Consider the following 19,724-nt stretch of genomic DNA (forward strand, 5'->3'; position numbering starts at 1 on the left):
CTGCAAAGAAATAGAAACAATGGAATGGGAAAGACTAGAGATCTCTTCAAGAAAATTAGAGATGCCAAGGGAACATTTCATGCAAATATGGGTTCAATAAAGTGGAGCTAACAGAAGCAGAAGATATTAAGAAGAGATGGCAAGAATACAGAGAAGCACTGTACAAAAAAGATCTTTACGACCCAGATAATCATGATGGTATGATCACTCACCTAGAGCCAGACATCCTGGAATGTGAGGTCAAGTGAGCCTTAGGAAGCATCACTACGAACAAAGCTAGTGGAGGTGATGGAATTCCAGTTGAGCTATTTCAAATCCTGAAAGATCATGCTGTGAAAGTGCTGTGCTGAATATGTTAGCAAATTTGGAATACTCAGCAGTGGCCACAGGACTGGAAAAGGTCAGTTTTCATTCCAATCTCAAAGGAAAGCAATGCCAAAGAATGCTCAAACTACCGCACAGTTGCACTCATCTCACATGCTAGTAAAGTAATGCTCAAAATTCTCCTAGCCAGGCTTTAGCAATACGTGAACTGTGAACTTCCAGATGTTCAAGCTGGTTTTAGAAAAGGCAGAGGAACCAGACATCAAGTTGCCAACATCTGCTGGATCATCGAAAAATCAAGAGAGTTCCAGAAAAATATCTATTTCTGCTTTATTGACTATGCCAAAGCCTTTGACTGTGTGGATCAAAATAAACTGTGGAAAATTCTGAAAGAGGTGAGAATACCAGACCACCTGACCTGCCTCTTGGGAAACCTGTATGCAGGTCAGGAAGCAACAGTTAGAACTGGACATGAAACAACAGACTGCTTCCAGATAGGAAAAGGAGTACGTCAAGGCTGTATATTGTCACCCTGCTTATTTAACTTCTATGCAGAGTACATCATGAGAAACGCTGGGCTGAAAGAAGCACAAGCTGGAATCAAGATTGCCGGGAGAAATATCAATAACCTCAGATATGCAGATGACACCACCCTTATGGAAGAAAGTGAAGAAGAACTAAAGAGCCTCTTGATGAAAGTGAAAGAGGAGAGTGAAAAAGTTGGCTTAAAGCTCAACATTCAGAAAACTAAGATCAGGGCATCTGGTCCCATCACCTTATGGGAAATAGATGGGGAGACAAGTGGAAACAGTGTCAGACTTTATTTTTGGGGGCTCCAAAATCACTGCAGATGGTGACTGCAGCCATGAAATTAAAAGACGCTTACTCCTTGGAAGGAAAGTTATGACCAACCTCAACAGCATATTAAAAAGCAGAGACATGACTTTGTCAACAAAGGTCCTTCTAGTCAAGGCTATGGTTTTTCCATTGGTCATGTATGGATGTGAGAGTTGGACTATAAAGAAGGCTGATCACCGAAGAATTGATGCTTTTGAACTGTGGTGTTGGAGAAGACTCTTGAAGGTCCCTTGGACTGCAAGGAGATCCAACCAGTCCCTCCTAAAGGAGATCAGTCCTGGGTGTTCATTGGAAGGACTGATGTTGAAGTTGAAACTCCAATATTTTGGCCACCTAATGCGAAGAGCTGACTCATTGGAAAAGACCCTGATGCTGGGAAAGATTGAGGGCAGGAGGAGAAGGGGATGACAGAGGATGAGATGGTTGATGGTATCACAGACTTAATGGACATGGGTTTGGGTGGACTCCAGGAGTTGGTGATGGACAGGCAGGCCTGGCGTACTCGGGTTCATGGGATCGCAAAGAGTCAAACACGACTGAGCAACTGAACTGAACTGATTTACTAGTGTGACCTTCGGCAGATTACTTATATCTCTGAACCTAATAAGTCAGTTTTTGGATTAGGACCTGCATCTGCCTTGGCTTGAGTCCTAACCTCTGTACAATGTTGCCTTCAAAACAAAAACAGAAAAGGCCTGGAACATGTTCTAGAGCATTTGAAAACATCATCTGACAGTTTAAAAATGGGAGAAACCAGAGACATTTTTATATTCTTTAAAATACTCCTTAAAATTGAAACAGTATGTCATAGGTGTCCCTGGTGGCTCAGATAGTAAAGAATCTGCATGCAATGCAGGAGACCTGGATGGGATCCCTGGGTCAGGAAGATCCCCTGGAAAAGGGAGTAGCTATCCACTCCAATATTCTTGCCTGGAAAATTCCACGGACAAAGTAGCCTAGCAGACTACAGTCCATGGGGTCTCAAAGAGTTTGCCGTGGCTGAAGGACTAAAATTTCACTTTACTTCATACGCTCGTAGACTGAAGCAGGTAGATTGACTCCCTGAGGACTGAAATTGGCATATTGGAACTCTGCTACAAAGTTTGCTTATTTCTACTCTCTCACAATCAATGAATCTTGCTATTATGAATAGTTCTTTTTTTTTTTTTTTTTTAAGGTAAAGCACTTCGTTTGCAAAAAGAGATTATTGTCCCCTGCATTGTAGGTTGTTCTGGGGCCTTGTTGAGAAATAACTTCCTCAGGTGGTGAACTGATAAAGAATTTGCCTTGGTAAATTGGTAAATTATTTGACTCAGGTTGGATCCCTGGGTTAGGAAGGTCCCCTGGAGGAGGAAATGGCAACCCACTGCAGTATTCTTGCCTGGAGAATCCCAGGGACAGAGGAATCTAGCAGGCTGCAGTCCATGGGATCCTAAAGAGTCAGATACAACTGAGGACTCTCGCACACACAGTGATAAACGAAATCTCTGAGGTTAACTGGTACTGTTATCTTAACTTGGAAGTTTCTGTCCTGTGAATCTGGTAATGCAGTTTTGGCCATAGCTAGGAAAGAGCCTCTCTAGGTTGTCAGTAGCTACAGTCTCTCAGGAAGTCATTGAGATTTATAAGTAACATACTCAGTCTGTGTGTGAGCCTGGTCGGTCGTGTCTGACTCTTTGCAACCCCGTGGATTGTAAACCACCAGGCTCCTCTGTCCATGGAATTTTCCAAGCTAGAATACTGGAATAGGTTGCCATTTCCTACTCCAGGGTATCTTGCCAACCTAGGGATTGAACCCGCATCTCTTCTACTTCCTGCATTGACCGGCCTGTATCTTATAAACTTCCCGGGTGACACATTGATAAAGATACTCTGTCTTTGTAACAGAAAGGAATAATAAAGAGTCTGATTAAAAAGTGGAAATAAAAGCTTTTTTTTAAATTACACTGCAATTTATTTCACTGCACAAGTGGTTCTGATAAAGTGGGGGCGATATTTTGTTATTTGAAGATTGAAGTTGGTTGATGTTGGCATCATTTTGCAAATGTTGAAGAAAATTTATCATGGAAATAATTGAAATAACCAGGGACTCAGACAGAGGAGTGAAAGCAGCAGCAAGGAGAAAGCATTTTGGCAGTGATATGTGCATTCCTGGTGTAGTCAGGTTGTGATTCTAGAAACTTATTGGCATCGGTGGTAGCTGGAGAAGGATGATGTAGTGGCCATGTTGCAAAGGACGGAGAAGGATGATGTAGTGGCCATGTTTCAAAGAATGTCCTTTGCCTGCTGTCTAAGTGTCACAGTGCTCAACCTTTATCATTGTTATCAGTATGATCATTTTTTCCTTACACCTTTCCTTACCCTCCTAGGAGAGCAAAAAGGAAGCCCTGAGTGTCCTCTTCCTGTTACTATGGTCAGCACCATGTTGATTCAGAACTGATTCAAGAGAGAGCTGGATCCAAAGCAGTGATAGTCTCATTCAGAGGGCTGAGTTGGTAGGATAAATTAAAAGTGCCCTGAGGCTTGAATGTGTAGGGACTAGGCAGGAAATAATAAGGAGGTCAAGATAGCAGAAACAGGCTAATGGGAAAGAGAGCACAGTAGGAAATGAGGTGATATTGGGATAGTGGGAATTCAAATTGTGTAGGACCTTGTAAGCAGGCGGAGGAGTGTTGACTTTAAATCTGCATAAAAAGAGATCACTTTGCAATGGTGTTTTTTATTTGTAACTTTTCAGAAGTTTATTGAATCATGTTTTACATATCATTTAATTTACTCACATCAGGAGCACAATTTAATGACTTTTGCTAATAGGTATACCATCAACATAGTCCTGTTTAGAAAATTTTCCTCCTCCAGTATGACTCCTCATGCCTTTTTACTGTTAACTCCAGCTGCAGGCAACCATTATTCTACTTTCTTTTCCTATAGATTTGCCTTTTCTGTAAATGTAATCGTATAACATGTAGTCTTGTTTCTGGTTTCTGTCACATAATGTGATTTTTTTTTTTTGAAGTTCATTCATATCATTAAATGCATTAGTAGTTTCTTTTTTGTATTTCTGAATATTTTTTGAATTAATACCCATTGTATGGATATAGCACGTTTTATCTATTCACTTGCTAGTAGGTGCACATTTAAGTTGTTCTGAATTCTTGGCTGTTCTGATTAGTTGTGCTTTGAATATTTGTGTGCAGATCTTGTGTGGAATGTGTTTCTCTTGAGTAGTGTGACAGGCAAAATTCTGGCCCCATGACCTTCACCCCTGGTGTTGTACCCATGGGTATGGGACTTGCAATGGCCAAAGGCATTTTATGGTTGTAATTAAGGTTACTGATTAGTTGACCTTAATATAGAGAGATTATCCTGGTGAACTCTTTGTGATCAGTTCAGTTCAATTCAGATGCTCAGTCATGTCCGACTCTTTGTGACTCCATGGACTGCAGCACGCCAGGCCTCCCTGTCCATCACCAACTCCTGGAGTTTACCCACACTCACATCCATTGAGCCAATGATGCCATCCAACCATCTCATCCTCTGTCGTCCCCTTGTTCTCTTGCCCTCAATCTTTCCCAGCATCAGGGTCCCTTCCAGTGAGTCAACTCTCCTCATGAGGTGGCCGAAGTATTGGAGTTTCAGCTTCAGCATCAGTCCTTCCAGTGGACACTCAGGACTCATCTCCTTTAGGATACAATGGTTGGATCTCCTTGCTGTCTGAGGGACTCTCAAGAATCTTCTTCAACACCACAGTTCAAAAGCATCAATTCTTTGGCGCTCAGCTTATAGTCCATCCATACATGTCTACTGGAAAAACCATAGCCTTGACTAGACGGACCTTTGTTGGCAAAGTAATGTCTCTGCATTTTAATATGCTATCTAGCTTGGTCATAACTTTCCTTCCAAGGAATAAGCGTCTTTTAATTTCATGGCTGCAGTCACCATCTGCAGTGATTTTGGAGCCCCCAAAAATAAAGTCAGCTGCTGTTTCTACTATTTCCCCGTTTATTTGCCATGAAGTGCTGGACCGGATGCCATGATCTTAGTTTTCTGAATGTTGAGCTTTAAGCCAAATTTTTACTCTCCTCTTTCACTTTCATCAAGAGGCTCTTTAGTTCTTCGTTTTCTGCCATAAGGGTGGTATCATCTGCATATCTGAGATTACTGATATTTCTCCTGGCAATCTTAATTCCAGCTTGTGCTTCTTCCAACCCAGCGTTTCTCATGATGTACTCTGCATAGAAGTTAAATAAGCAGGGTGACAATTATACAGTCTTGACGTACTCCTTTTCCTATCTGAAACCAGTCTGTTTTTCCATGTCCAGTCTAACTGTTGCTTCCTGACCTGCATACAGGTTTCCCAAGAGGCAGGTCAGATGGTCTGGTGTTCCCATCTCTTTAAGAATTTTCCACAGTTAATTGTGATTCACATAGTCAAAGGCTTTGGCATAGTCAGTGGCAGAAATAGATGTTTTTCTGGAACTCTCTTGCTTTTTTGATGATCCAGCAGATGTTGGCAAATTTGATGTCTGGTTCCTCTGCCTTTTCTAAAACCAACTTGAACATCTGGAAGTTCACAGTTCACGTATTGCTGAAGCCTGGCTTGGAGAATTTTGAGCATTACTTTACTAGCATGTGAGATGAGTGCAACTGTGCGGTAGTTTGAGCATTCTTTGGTGTTGCGTTTCTTTGGGATTGGAATGAAAACTGACCTTTTCCAGTCCTGTGGCCACTGCTGAGTTTTCCAAATTTGCTGGCACATTGAGTGTAGCATTTTGACAGCATCATCTTTCAGGATTTGAAATAGTTCAACTGGAATTTCATCACCTCCACTAGCTTTGTTTGTAGTGAGGGTCCCGCTCCCATGTGGTCACATGAACCTTTAAAAGCTTAAGAGGAAAGTAGAGGAATTCAAAGATTGGAACAGTCAGAAGGATTTGATGCAGTATTGTTGGCTTGAGGATTAAGGATCATATGTCAAGGAAATGAAGACCTCATCCAATGAATGAATGTAAGGAACTGAATTCTGCCAATAACCAATGAACTTGTAAATTGACCCCGATCCCTGAATCAGTATCATGCATATGTGTGTGCAAAGTCACTTCAGTCATGTTCAACACTTTGAGACCCTATGGACTGTATCCTACCAGGCTTCTCTGTCCGTGGGATTCTCCAGGCAGGAATACTGTAGTGGGTTGCCATATCCTCCTCGGGATCTTCCTTACCCAGGGATTGAACTCATGTCTCTTGGGTCTCCTGCATTGGCAGGTGGGTTCTTTACCACTAGTGCCACCTGGGAAGCCCAATGAGTATCACAGTCCTGGCTAAATCTTGATTTTAGCCAGGTGAGATCCTACCACACCATGCTTGACCTCAGACACAAACACTGTGAGATAATAAATGAATGCTCTTTTAAAACATTATGTTTGTTGTATCTGTTACAACAGCAATAGAAAACTTAAGAGAGTAGGTTCCTAGGATGGAATTGCTGGGTCAAATGGTAAGTTCCTACTTTAAGAAACTTTGCAGTGGTTTTGAATGGAGCAATAACATGATATTTTGAAAGGATCCTCTGGCAATGCTGAATTAGTCCTTTAGAGGGACCAAATGAGGATGCAAGCAGAGTCAGAGTTATTACTTTATTGCATGCCCGTCTCTTTTAGAAACATACTTAACATTTATTCTCTTAAAGAACAAGTGTTTTGGGCAAGTCACTTGTGATTGACAGACCTCCCAATCCTTTGGACAAACAAATGTGGGAGAGTATATTAAGTTGAACCCAGTCTATTTTGTGCCACGTGTGGTTGCCACGATCCTTTTTAGGAGGAGACAGCTGTGCACTAAGTACTTTTGGTCTTGTGCCTTACTAGTTTAGTTGAATATTTGGAGTTTGCTCTTGAAAAAAAAAAAAAAAACTGCTGTGGGGAAGTCTAAAGATGGTGTTAAGCAGCATTGGTTAAATGCCTTACTAACTCATCTTGTATCACTGCACAGGGATATGTGTATGAGAAATGTGTTTATTAGAAAGGGACTGGACAACCATGTATTTAAAGGATAAAATACTCTTTAGAGGCAGTTAACATGGTTTACTGTGCAAGATACTGTGGAGGGGGGAAAGCTTTGGTTTCAGGAGCACACACTCAACCAAATACATGGGATCTCATTTTCAGAGGGTCTTGCCCAGGTTTCCTGTTCATGCACCTATAAGTTTCCACAAACAATTCAATTTTATTTGACATGTATTGGGTTACACTTGGCATTTCCAAGTACAGCAGACATTCTTTTTTTCCTTTCTGACAACTCAGTTGCGAAATTATGATTGGCACTCTGTAATACTCAGCTAAATTGTGTTCACAACTGACCAATGGTAAGTTTATAAAAGATGAATCAGTTTCAGATTTTGTGATCCATGCATTCTGACCCTACAAGTGGAGCTAATCTTAATTGTTAATCAAAAGGGTGTCTCTGCTAGTGGTCTGGTATCTTAGGCTTCATTTCTGGACTTAGTACTTTGGCTAGTCTGTATGTGTCTCTCAGTGTCCTCTGAGGAGCACTCAGCAAATTTTGGGTTAAATAATAAATATAGCTACTTTATATCTTTCATTATCCTTAAATTAATTTATTTAGCCCTTTTCCCCCTCAATTAAAAAAAAAAGATCAAGTAGAATTATGCCACCCAGAACTTTCCACTGTTGTCAGTTTGATTTATGGCCTTCCAGACTGAGGTATGAATGTGTAAGTGCATATACTTAGTCACAAAATATGGCTTATAATGTACCTAACTATTCATTTCACTTAAGACATGATAGCTATCCATGATGAGGGAGTAATGCTCTACACTGTAAATATATACAAAATCATTATTAGCTACACTTTACCTTATCTAACCAATCCTGTTTCTTAGGCATTCAGGCTGCCTGTTTTCCCCTTTTATGAACACCCCTGCTGTGAACATCCTTAGTCTGTGGATCCGTGTTCACTCAGGTGTTATTGCTGCAGAAGTGGAATTGCTTGTTTCTAAGTGTACGATCCTTACTGCCTGTAAATGTACCAGGGATCCCCTTTGAAGGTGTCTTGGCTTGGGATTTAGCCACAATAAATTTATTAAAATCTATTCAGATTTTTTTCCCCTTAACTTTATATTACATACAGTGTGAATGATAAGGTGTTTTTTTTTTTTTGCTAAGTGATGAGAAATAAAGCCTTTTGTTCTAAATGGTGAGGTATTAAGCAGTGATTACTGTGTCAGTCTCATCCAATTTCAGGTTTCATCTCAGAAAAACAAAGTTCTCCGAGCACTTGGCATTAATTAAGTTAGGTGTAGAGAACATATTCCTCACTTAAATTAATGCCACTTGACATTCTAAATTCTTCTACTCTTAATCTTGTAATTGCCTCATTTTGCCCTGATTTATAAATTGTGAACTTGGATCCTTTATTCTACTGAAAACTCAATTGTAAAAGGATCTGTTAATGAGAAGCAATGATTTTATTTTATCTTCATCTTTAATATACATTTGGATGTTACATACAACTGAAACTTCTAACTACTTCTTTTAAAGAACATTTTAGGATTTCATGATTTGAGTTTTAGCCTTTGGAAAACATCAAATTTTAGAAAGTACCGTGAACGAACCTCAGGATTTTATGCAAGGGCAGGAATTCTCGGACATTTTCACAGAGGCTCAGCCTCCCCTGTACCTCCGCATGCTGTGGGTCTGAGTGAATACTTGTCTCCTCCGAGGCCCAAGCTGAATCACACCAGACCCTCTGAGGCTCAGGCTCCTCCCACCAACTTTTGGCAAACTTTAACCAGTAAAAGAAAGGAGATGGAAGACCGAGGAAGCCTGCAGATAAATCCCTTGCTCTGCTTTTCTGCCCCATCTCATCCCTTCCTCCTCCCGCATGGCCTATTCCCAGACGCAGTGATACCTGTGGCCTCTCTGGAGACATCCATTCTCCATGGCCAGCCATCCAGCAGAAGCATTGGCCACCTTGGCAGCTGGCACTTTGGATTCCTTTCCTTCATGCCTACCTTGCTGCCCAGTTCTTCTCACCTGGCTACCCTGATATTCTACCTTCAAATACAAAATTCACTTTGCATATGTTTTTAAAAATATGCTCTTGTTTTTTATTATTTTTTTTCTATTTTTTTTTCCATTTATTAGTTGGAGGCTAGTTACTTTACAATATTGTAGTGGTTTCTGTCATACATTGACATGAATCAGCCATGGATTTACATGTATTCCCCATCCCGATCCCCCCTCCCACCTCGCTCTCCACCCAGTCCCTCTGGGTCTTCCCAGTGCACCAACCCCGAGCACTTGTCTCATGCATCCAGCCTGGGCTGGTGATCTGTTTCACCCTAGATAACATACATGTTTCGATGCTTTTCTCTCGAAACATCCCACCCTCGCCTTCTCCCACAGAGTCCAAACGTCTGTTCTGTACATCTGTGTCTCATTTTCTGTTTTGCATATAGGGTTATCGTTACCATCTTTCTAAATTCCATATATATGTGTTAGCGTACTGTATTGGTCTTTATCTTTCTGGCTTACTTCACTCTGTATGATGGGCTCCAGTTTCATCCATTTCATTAGAACTGATTCAAATGAATTCTTTTTAATGGCTGAGTAATATTCCATGGTGTATATGTACCACAGCTTCCTTATCCACTCGTCTGCTAATGGGCATCTAGGTTGCTTCCATGTCCTGGCTATTATAAACAGTGCTGCAATGAACATTGGGGTGCACATGTCTCTTTTAGATCTGGTTTCCTTGGTGTATATGCCCAGAAGTGGGATTACTGGGTCATATGGTAGTTCTAATTCCAGTTTTTAAGAAATCTCCACATTGTTCTCCACAGCGGCTGTACTAGTTTGCATTCCCACCAACAGTGTAAGAGGGTTCCCTGTTCTCCACACCCTCTCCAGCATTTATTGTTTGTAGACTTTTGGATAGCAGCCATCCTGACTGGCACGTAATGGTACCTCATTGAAGTTTTGATTTGCATTTCTCTGATAATGAGTGATGTTGAGTATCTTTTCATGTGTTTGTTAGCCATCTGTATGTCTTCTTTGGAGAAATGTCTGTTTACTTCTTTGGCCCATTTTTTGATTGGGTCATTTATTTTTCTGGAATTGAGCTGTAGGAGTTGCTTGTATATTTTTGAGATTAATCCTTTGTCTGTTGCTTCGTTTGCTATTATTTTCTCCCAGTCTGAGGGCTGTCTGTTCACCTTGCTTATAGTTTCTTTTGTTGTGCAAAAGCTTTTAAGTTTCATTAGGTCCCATTTGTTTATTTTTGCTCTTGTTTTTTAGATAAGCCAATCTAAGATGTCTTGAAAGCATAAAATGCCACCATTATTTTGTGTAAATATTTATTAAGTTACTAGATAATTTCTACAGACACAAGCTCTTATTCTTGATGAGGTGACTCAATTTTTTACCTCTTGTGTACAAAAATAGCTTTTAAAATTATATATGTATGAAATTTATATTATTGTGTGTTGATTATATTATTGATTTTGTATTATTCATTACAAATAGTGTATATTAATTGCATAAATAATTGTATAGCAATATATATATTAATCATCTTAATGAAAAGTAGACTTGTGATTTTTAAGTGGTGCAACGTAATAATGTTATTTTATGACTATATCAGAAAGAAAAGCACAGAGAAAGGAAGAGTAAAAAATAGTAACCCCCTGGTCTTTCCTTCCTCCATTCACTCTCACCAAGTTCTGTTCAATTGGTTGATGATCTATTTTTTTTTTTTAATCACATTTGATGGGTCATTCTCCTTTCCCTTCCTCCAGTTCTTAAGATAAAGGACTACCTTTCATTTTGGCCTTTGATTCTTTGGGAAAATGAAGATTTGATTCTATTACTTAAGATAAAACAGAGAAAGTGTATGTAAAATATCTAGCATAATGGCTGGCTAGACTGTAATGTGGCTTGCCCTCTAGAGCAGAGCTGTGTCTGACCACCCTGATTGCATAATTCTCTCTCTTCCCATTCCTGCTATTACTAGAAGGGAAAGATCCAGTCAAACCAGAAGCTTTGGTGCAGCTTCTTGACTGTTAGATTTTTGCCGTGAGCATCAAAAGAAGTTATTTTAGGTATCATTGATTTTAATGCCACCAGATTTTGAGTCTCTGTTCTATAATAATAATAAGTCTTTTAGTTAACATTTAGTAGCTATGAAAAGTTAATGTTGAAGTCAGATTTTCTTCTCACATGTCATTTATTTCCCATGTGTTCTTTTACTTAATCTCACTTAATCTAACTCTGTCTAGGTCTTAATTCTACTTAAAATTAATAACCAAATTGTTCTGAGTCCTAATTCTTTTGTAATGAAGAGTATAACTTGTTCTTGTAAAAGTCTTTATTTTTGATGTTGGATATCTCAAAGTATACTACTTGTTTTATTTTTGTTTATGTTATGTTCACCATGGGCTCTTTTTCAACTGTTCTTTAATTTTCTCCAATGTTAACTCTCTTGTTAACAGCTTATTTTTAGCACAAAGTGAACTTTACTCTTAACTGCTGTAGTTAACTTAATTCTTTACCATCCAGCTGGGTTGGGTCACTCAGGTGACATCCATTGTGAGTTTTTGTCTCTTTTTAAAATCACTGTTACGGTATTGTTAGTAAAAGTTCATTTGATCAATTTGGTTATTAATCCTTAGAATGGATAAAGTGTTTTCTGTGTTCTCAACCTGTATGCTGTACCCCCAACCCAGTTGGTATGAGATATTTATTTTTAGTTGGCCGGGAGAAATAACTCTCAACTGAAATTCTCTGAAATCAACAGTTGGGAAAAATGAGACATTCAGTAAGGTTCTTTGAGGTTTCTATTTTCCTTGAGATAATCTCCATTGTACATAGCACAGCAGTTTCCTCAAGCAGAGGATGTTCTTGACATTTTCCCAAACTGTCGCAACTCCTCAAGATTGCTCTGGGAATTTAAATATGTTTATCTAAATCCATCTATTTACTATTTAAAGAGGAGAATGTTTCAACATATTTGTGAATGGGAAACACTTCTTAAAACTCTGTTCAATTCTAGAATCAGGAAAATTTCCTGTCTACCTTTTTTCTCTGAAAAATTTACAGATTATTTAGTAGTACACACCCACTCCAATATTATTGCCTGGGAAATCCCATGGAGCCCGACAGGCTATAGTCCACAGAGTAGCAAAGAGTCGAATATGACTGAGTGGCTGAATAACAACATGAAATGCTTTGGTGTTTTGCTTTGTACAAACTGTATCCTAGCTTAGTTTGTTTCTTCCTTCAAAGAGAGTCTCTGGGTTATGAATGAAACAGTGTCTCTGTAAATTCAGTGAATCTGTCATGAAAACAAGACTTGATCTGTGATTTTGTTGAGTTTTGTTCTCTGCCATTCTGTTGAATGGTAAATAATCAGGTTATTTATAGTTATGGTCACATCCACATACAACTTTGGTGTCAAAATAGCAAGGGAACACATTTTTCTCTTAATTATCCATTTATTCATTCTTCTGTGTGTTCCTCCATTTGCTTTTATACATCTATTTGGCCATCTTTACATTTGTTCTCTTATCCATCCAAAACATATGAGTTAACACATCCAGCATGCCAGGTGTGGTGTTAGGTTTTTGGGCTTGAGAGGGAGAAGTTATGCCTCTTGTCTGAGGCGTTCACTTTATCATAGAGGGTCGTGGGAGAGACAGAGCCAAAAGCAAACAAATGAAACCTTTTTAGTTCTCAGATATAACATGCACAGGTCTGTGCCCTTAATCATTTCAAGTATTGATCAGTTTGTAATTTTCTGGGAGATGGTCTTACAGTAGGGAGTTGCTTACCTGTTGGTTGAATTTAACAGGTGCTTATGTTCAACTGACTGCCCATCAGTGTCATTATTGAATTGCTCGGTTTATTTTCTTTGTCACTGCTTCTAGAGCATTTCTCATGTGTGATGTAAACTTTGTTTCTTGATATAAAATGAGCACCAGGAAAATCTACTATGTGTGATGGTAATGAAAGCAAAGAGGGGAAAAAAGGGTCATGGACAGAGAAGACAGATTTTACATAGAAAGAAATAATTTTTTGGCAGCTCATATTTATGACACCAAGAAGCCATCTATCTGTTCTGCAACAAATTAAGAAGAAGCTGATTTATAAACCTGATTTTCCCAGTGTTCCAATCATTAAAATTTTTTTTAACGGTTTCATCATACAAGGAAGATTAAGTGACATAGAGTGAACATTAAACCAGTGCTTACTTTGGTCTAAAAACTTTGCTAAATTATTTTAATATATGACTTTATATCTTCTGTAAATAATTATGAGGGATAAATTATAATCACTAATTTCATTTTACAAATTAGGAAATTGAGGGCCAAAGGTTTAGAAGTTTGCCCAGTGTCAAATCATGGTGGTTTATATGGAATGGGCATTTGAACACTGACCCTTGGAATTTAGGTGCTGTCTCCTCACTATTTCTAGAATTGTCATCTCAGATCTGGGGTTTCATCCTGACACTCTCAAGGGTCTAAAGCAGGGGTTTTCAAAATTGAGACCATTGACACTTTGGATTGGGTAATCCTTTGTTGTGGGGGTGTTGCTGTGCTTTGTAAGATGTTTAGTAACATCCCTAGCCTCTACTCCTAGAATTTAGTAGCATCCCTCAGTTGAGACCACCAAAAATGTGTCCAGACATTGTCAGATATCCTCTGAGGGACAGAATCACCCTGAGTTTAGAACCACTGTAACTATTAGCTTACATTTGCTGTGGTATATACTGAAGTAAATCATAATTAATGGTTTTGGGCACTTAGAAAAAATTGTTACTGCAGTGGTAATATCTGAAGCTTCCTATCTACCTGGAGTTAGCCAAAGTGCAGAATTAGAGGGTACAGTCTCCACGAGTGTCTTTAATTCTGACACCAACTTCCAAGTTTGGGGGTTTCCAGAAACTACTCTCAGATTTGTTGGTTTGCTAAGAGGACTCACAGATCTCACTAAAAGGTGTTAGGCATACAGGGAAAGGATATGGATTAAAAGCAGGCAAAGGAAGACATGAATAAAGCAGAGTTTGGGAAGGTTCCATACATGAAATTCCTTTGTCATTTCCCTATAGAGTCAGCACACATTACCATCCCAGCGTTAATGTGTGACATGACACAAAGCATTGCCAGTCCGTGATGATGGCTTCAGTTTGGCGGTCAGCGTTTTTATTGAAGCTCTGTTGTGTAGGCTTAATTAAGTAGTTGTGTGGTTGCCCGTGTGATTGGTCTCAGCCTCTGTGTGGCCCAAATCCCCCACACTGAATCATATTGTTGGTTTTTCCTGGCATGGCCAGCCCTTACCCTAAGACATGCCTAACAACCCGCCTCCTGAACAAAGACACTCCATCTGATATGACATAGATTACTTCCTGGAAGCTGAAGACAAAACACAGACCACTCTTTGGGTAAAGCCAAACTGAACAACACAACCCCTGAGAAAATGATGGCATGTACTCTTGTTGTCGGATGGCATGTATTCTCAGCCAGGAGCAATTTTCGGATAGAATAAATGGCAGGTAATTTGGTTTAGTAGGTCTTCCACAATAAAATACTATTGACTGGGTGGCTTAAACAAAAGCAATTTATTTCTCACGATTTTGGAGGCTGGAAGTGTAAGTAAGAGTGAAGTGTTGACAACGTTGATTTCATTCTGAGGCTTCTCTCTGAAGCTTACAGGTCACCTTCTTACTATATCCTCATGCAGTCTTGTCTCTGTGCCCACCCATCCATGGTGTCTCCTTTTTATAAGGATACTAATTGTAATGAATTAGGGCTCTATTCTCATGGCTTCATTTTAACTTAATCACCTCTTGAAAGGCCTTATTTCTAAAACAGTTATTTTCTGTGGGACTGAGGTTGGGACTTTAACGTATAAATTTTGCCAGGGACACAATTCAGCCTCTGACTTTCTGTCCTCTAGTCTTCCACATCCCCAAATTCATGGCCTTCTTTTATGTAAAAGATACATCCCATCAACCCCAAATGTATCATTCTAACATAAACTCTAAGACCAAGAGTTCATTTAAGTATCTGTATCAGCCATGAGTGAGACTCTTCAGTATGATTTATCTTGAGGCAAAATTCCTGACTATGAACCTTTGAAACCAGGCAAGTTATCTTCTTCCAAAACACTATGGTAGGACAGGCATAGGCTAGAAGTTCCCATTCCAAAGGGAGAAGTTGGGATGAACAAAGGGATCATGGGTTCCAAGCAAATTCAAAACCTAACAGGGCAAATTCTGTTAGATTTTAATGGTCAAGAATAATCTTCCTTGTTTTGATGATGCCCTGTCCTCTGAGCCCACTCAAGTGGCAACCCTGCCTTCTGAATTTACGGGGGCAGCCTTGTTGCTCTCTCATTGATGGGCAACAGCTTTGCCCCCACAACTCCTGGCTAAAGTAAATATGATTAGATATGAAAAATACTGAGTTTTCTTTGATCCTTGTATGCTTAAAAGCTGCAGTCAAGATGGGTAGGTAGGCATCTTAACAGACGGTTGTAACAAATTACTAATAAGTTCCATGAGCGCCAGAGAGATTTTGTATTAAGAGTTAAAAAATTCTCATCTAGGATATCCTTAGGAATATTTTGAGATTTTTATTAACCTCATTTCTTAAAAGAAATGATTCAACTAATGAATCATGAAAGGAGAGAATTAATGCATTTGCTTTAGTAACTTTGATAATTTCTGGATCCCATGTAGGTTTAGGGATCATAATTGGAAAAATTCGACAGTCTGGTCATCATTCCTAAATATGCTTCTAATATAATTTTAGCTTCCATAATCTTTGTTCAGATTTAGAAATGTTTTTCCTAAATAGCTCTAAGTTTGATCTGAGTGCTTTCAGTATTTATTTTTAAAAGCTTGCTGCTCTTGGAAGAAAGAGGCCAGATAATTTTAAGGATTCACACTTTGCATTCAGAAAATATTTGTGATATTTCCTTAAAAAAGAAGTCACTTGTCCCTTCAAAAACTTGCCCATGGATGTTTATAGCACCTTATTCATAATTGCCAAAACTTGGGAGCAGCCAGGATATCCTTCAGTAGATGAATGGATAAATAAACTGTAGAATATTCAGACAGCAGAATATTTTTTAGCCCTAAAAGGAAATGAGCTATTAAGCCATGAAAAGACATGGAGGAAACTTAAATGCTTAATACTAAATAGAAGAACTCAGTGTGAAAAGGCTATATACTATGTGATTCCAACTGTATGACATTATGGGAAAGGCACAGTTTTTGAGACAAAAGATTAGTGGTTGCCAGGGTCTAGCAGGGAGGGAAGCATGATCAGATGGAATACAAAGGATTTTTAGGGTGATGAAACTATTTTGTATGATACTATGATGATGGAAACATTTGCCCAAACCCACAGGATATATCCAACACCAACAATAAACTCTAATGTAAACTATGGACTTGGAGTGATTATGATGTTTCTCTTGATTGGGTTCATCAATTGATAGGGTTCATCAATTTTAACAAAGGTAGTACTCTGGTTGGGGAATGTTGATAACACTGAGGCTGTGTACGTTTAAGGACAGGAAGTATATGGGAAGTCTCTTACTTTCTGGTCAGTTTTACTGTGAACCTAAAACTGCTCTGAAAAAATAAAATATAGTTAAAAAAAAAGAGAGAGAAGAGAAAGAAGTCACTTAAGCTTTTGGTAAGACCAAAATGGAAAGCATTTTTTTCTCACATTTTCTCTCATTTGCCTCTTTTTGTGTTGCTATGGAATCTCAGGCTTACATTAGGAGCAAAGAATCATATTGATTTTTAGACTTTATTTTTCATTCTTTACTACTTTAAATTTTATTTGATTTTCCTTCAGAGTTGTAGCTGGCTGTGTTCCACCATTTGTTGGAAAACTACGTCCCACCCTTTTTTCTTGTTTGAGGGATCCCTTTGGATTCTCCTTAATCTGTTGCCTTTGTGTTAACAAGAGTACCATTTTCTTTAACATATTTAAGCCCAGCAGTGATTTTTTTTTCCCTCAAGTTAAAAAATGTTCAGTGACTGATACAGGTTCTTTTTTGGCTGTAGTCTCCATCTCAGGTACAATAGTCACGGAAGGCTGGCCTCTAAGGTGCCCATGCTTTACGTTTTGATGGAGTTTCATTTGTGCCAACTATTCTTGAGAGAGCTAATCAACACTCGTCTTTCTTCTGTGCTGAGGCGGCTAGTAGTGTTGTCATTATCATCTTTTCATTTCTCCCTTTCACTTTTTGGTATTACGTCAATTGAGTTAACTTTCCCGAGGAATAGTTTCTGAAAGCCTGTTCTCAAGAACAGAAAGACAGATTTTCTTTGTGTATAAATAAAGAAGATGGTTTATGCTAGGGGAATAAAGAATCTTTTAATAAAACATTGCCCCTCCTCTACTTTGGTTCAACTGGGAAAAAATCAATTTTAGGTTCTTCAAGTGCAAGGAAAGATCAAAAGAAAAAACTGACGGTCTCAACAGAGGGCAAGCTGGGATGCTGCATTTGGGTCCCATCTCTCTTGGTGGACTTTAAGCAAACTCTTTCCAAATGGAATAAATTAAAGAGACTAGAATTTCCTTCTCTGGGAGTGGGAATAAAGAGTGATATGAACACAAAGATTGTCAAAATGTTTTTGGATTACTCATTCAGTCTTGACATTCTTGACAAAAGAAGCATAGTTCTGTCTTAGTTAAATGCAGTACTACCTTATATTTAAAAGTATAATTTCATTGATATTTCTTCCTCCTATCCAAAAGATGTTAAACGTATTGCAGCTATGCAGCATTAAAAATGAAGAATGTAAGAAATTCATAATTATAAGTGTAACCATTAATCTTTAAAATCCTAGATAATTGTATCTTTCAAATTTCTTAAAAATTCATTGTATTTGCTATGAAGAGAATCATAGTGGCTCATTTGTGTATGTGTTTTTAATGAATACAATTCAATTAAAAGTAGAAAAAGTATAATAGTGGATGATTGTGGAAAAAATGTTACTTTGCAGAAATCTAGCATAATTATCTGTTAGGGACATGCACTTTTTAATTTAAAAAAGTACATTATTTTCAGAATTTCTATAAGTAATGCTTGGTCCTGGTAGAAAAAATTTGAAACCAGAAAGAATTATGAGGAAGGAAGTAGGACTTACTCATTTTTCTTGTGCACTGAGAGATAATAATTTAGTTGGCCCTTTTTGTTTTTCTGTATGCAAGTATATACATGTATTAGCTATTTTCATATAGCCTTGTTTCAGAAAATTTGATCATAGTTTATGTAAATTGTAGTCTGTATATTAATATGAAAGTGAAAGTGAAGTCGCTCAGCCATGTCCGACTTTTTGTGACCCCGTGAACTGTAGCCTACCACACTCCTCCGTCTGTGGGATTTTCCAGGCAAGAGTACTAGAGTGGGTTGCCATTTCCTTCTCCAGAGGATCTTCCCTAACCAGGGTTTGAACCTGGGTCTCCCACATGGTAGGCAGATGCTTTCCCATCTGAGCCACCAGGGAAGTCCTGTATATTAACATAGTATACGAGAAATGTCTCTTAAAACAGTTTCCCCAAATGTAATTATAATAATTATAATAAAGTCCATCAGTTGATGGATTAGAATTTTTTAAACCATTTTCCTCCTATAGCATTTCCAGATTGATTTCTCTAAATTGACTCTCAATTTACAGTCTGAGGGGTAAAGACATAACTTTATAAGGTCAGGGAACATTGGAATATTCACCATTTTCAGAGAATCAAAGAATTCATTAAAGAGGCTCATCAGCTGCTTGACACTGGAGCATCTCCCTACAAATGCTTGTTTTAAGTTGGAAATCTTGTCTTGAGTGGACAGGTGTATGGTTCCTTCTAGCAGGCTGTTTTCTCTCTGACTGAAGGAGCCAAGGTTGTCACCACAGTAATTGGAATAGAGTACACCTCAGTAAAGCAAAGATAAGATAAAGGAATGGTTTTCAGATATGATAGACAGCTGGGATGGACACAAATTTTACAGCATTTCCGGTTTAAGCAGTGAATATGCTTTGTGGAACCATGGAGAACATTGAGTGACAGCTGCCTTGTAGGGTTTCATTCACCCTCTGTCACACGTGCATTCAGCAGCCCTGTATTGAGTGACTGAAGCATGCCAGGCACTGGGGAAGGTTCTGGAGACACACCACGAATGAGGCGTAGTGTCTGCACCCAAGGAGCTCCCAGGTTACAGAAGGTGACATAACTTTAGTACAGTGAGATAAGTCCGTAGTAGAAGTATGGATAAGTTATTGTAGGAAGGTGGAGGATTACAAACCTTAACTAGCAATTGGAAAGACTTCTCTGAGGCAGTGGGATTTCTTATGCTGATGAATTATGAGAGGTATTTTTTTGTATACCGGTCTGAAATGGTTTGAACTTGAGCCAGTGACTAGTGATACATGTCATATTTTTAGAAACATGGTGCATTTATATTTTAATAACTAATATTGGATTATAAAGTTGGATGTAAGACTGAAATCAT

At 38.7% G+C, this 19,724-nt stretch overlaps 1 protein-coding gene and 1 non-coding gene across 3 annotated transcripts in view; one reads left to right on the forward strand and one right to left on the reverse strand.

Annotated features, from left to right (window-relative positions):
* The window catches only part of SUCLG2 (succinate-CoA ligase GDP-forming subunit beta), a 263,629-nt gene that overhangs the window by 82,865 nt on the left and 161,040 nt on the right, over window positions 1–19,724 (forward strand). The window lies entirely within an intron of this gene.
* Window positions 18,658–18,729, reverse strand: TRNAG-ACC (transfer RNA glycine (anticodon ACC)). The gene has a single exon. It is a non-coding gene; the product is annotated as a tRNA-Gly (tRNA).

Source organism: Dama dama, chromosome 24, assembly GCF_033118175.1.
Source record: "Dama dama isolate Ldn47 chromosome 24, ASM3311817v1, whole genome shotgun sequence".
Lineage (NCBI taxonomy): Eukaryota > Metazoa > Chordata > Mammalia > Artiodactyla > Cervidae > Dama > Dama dama.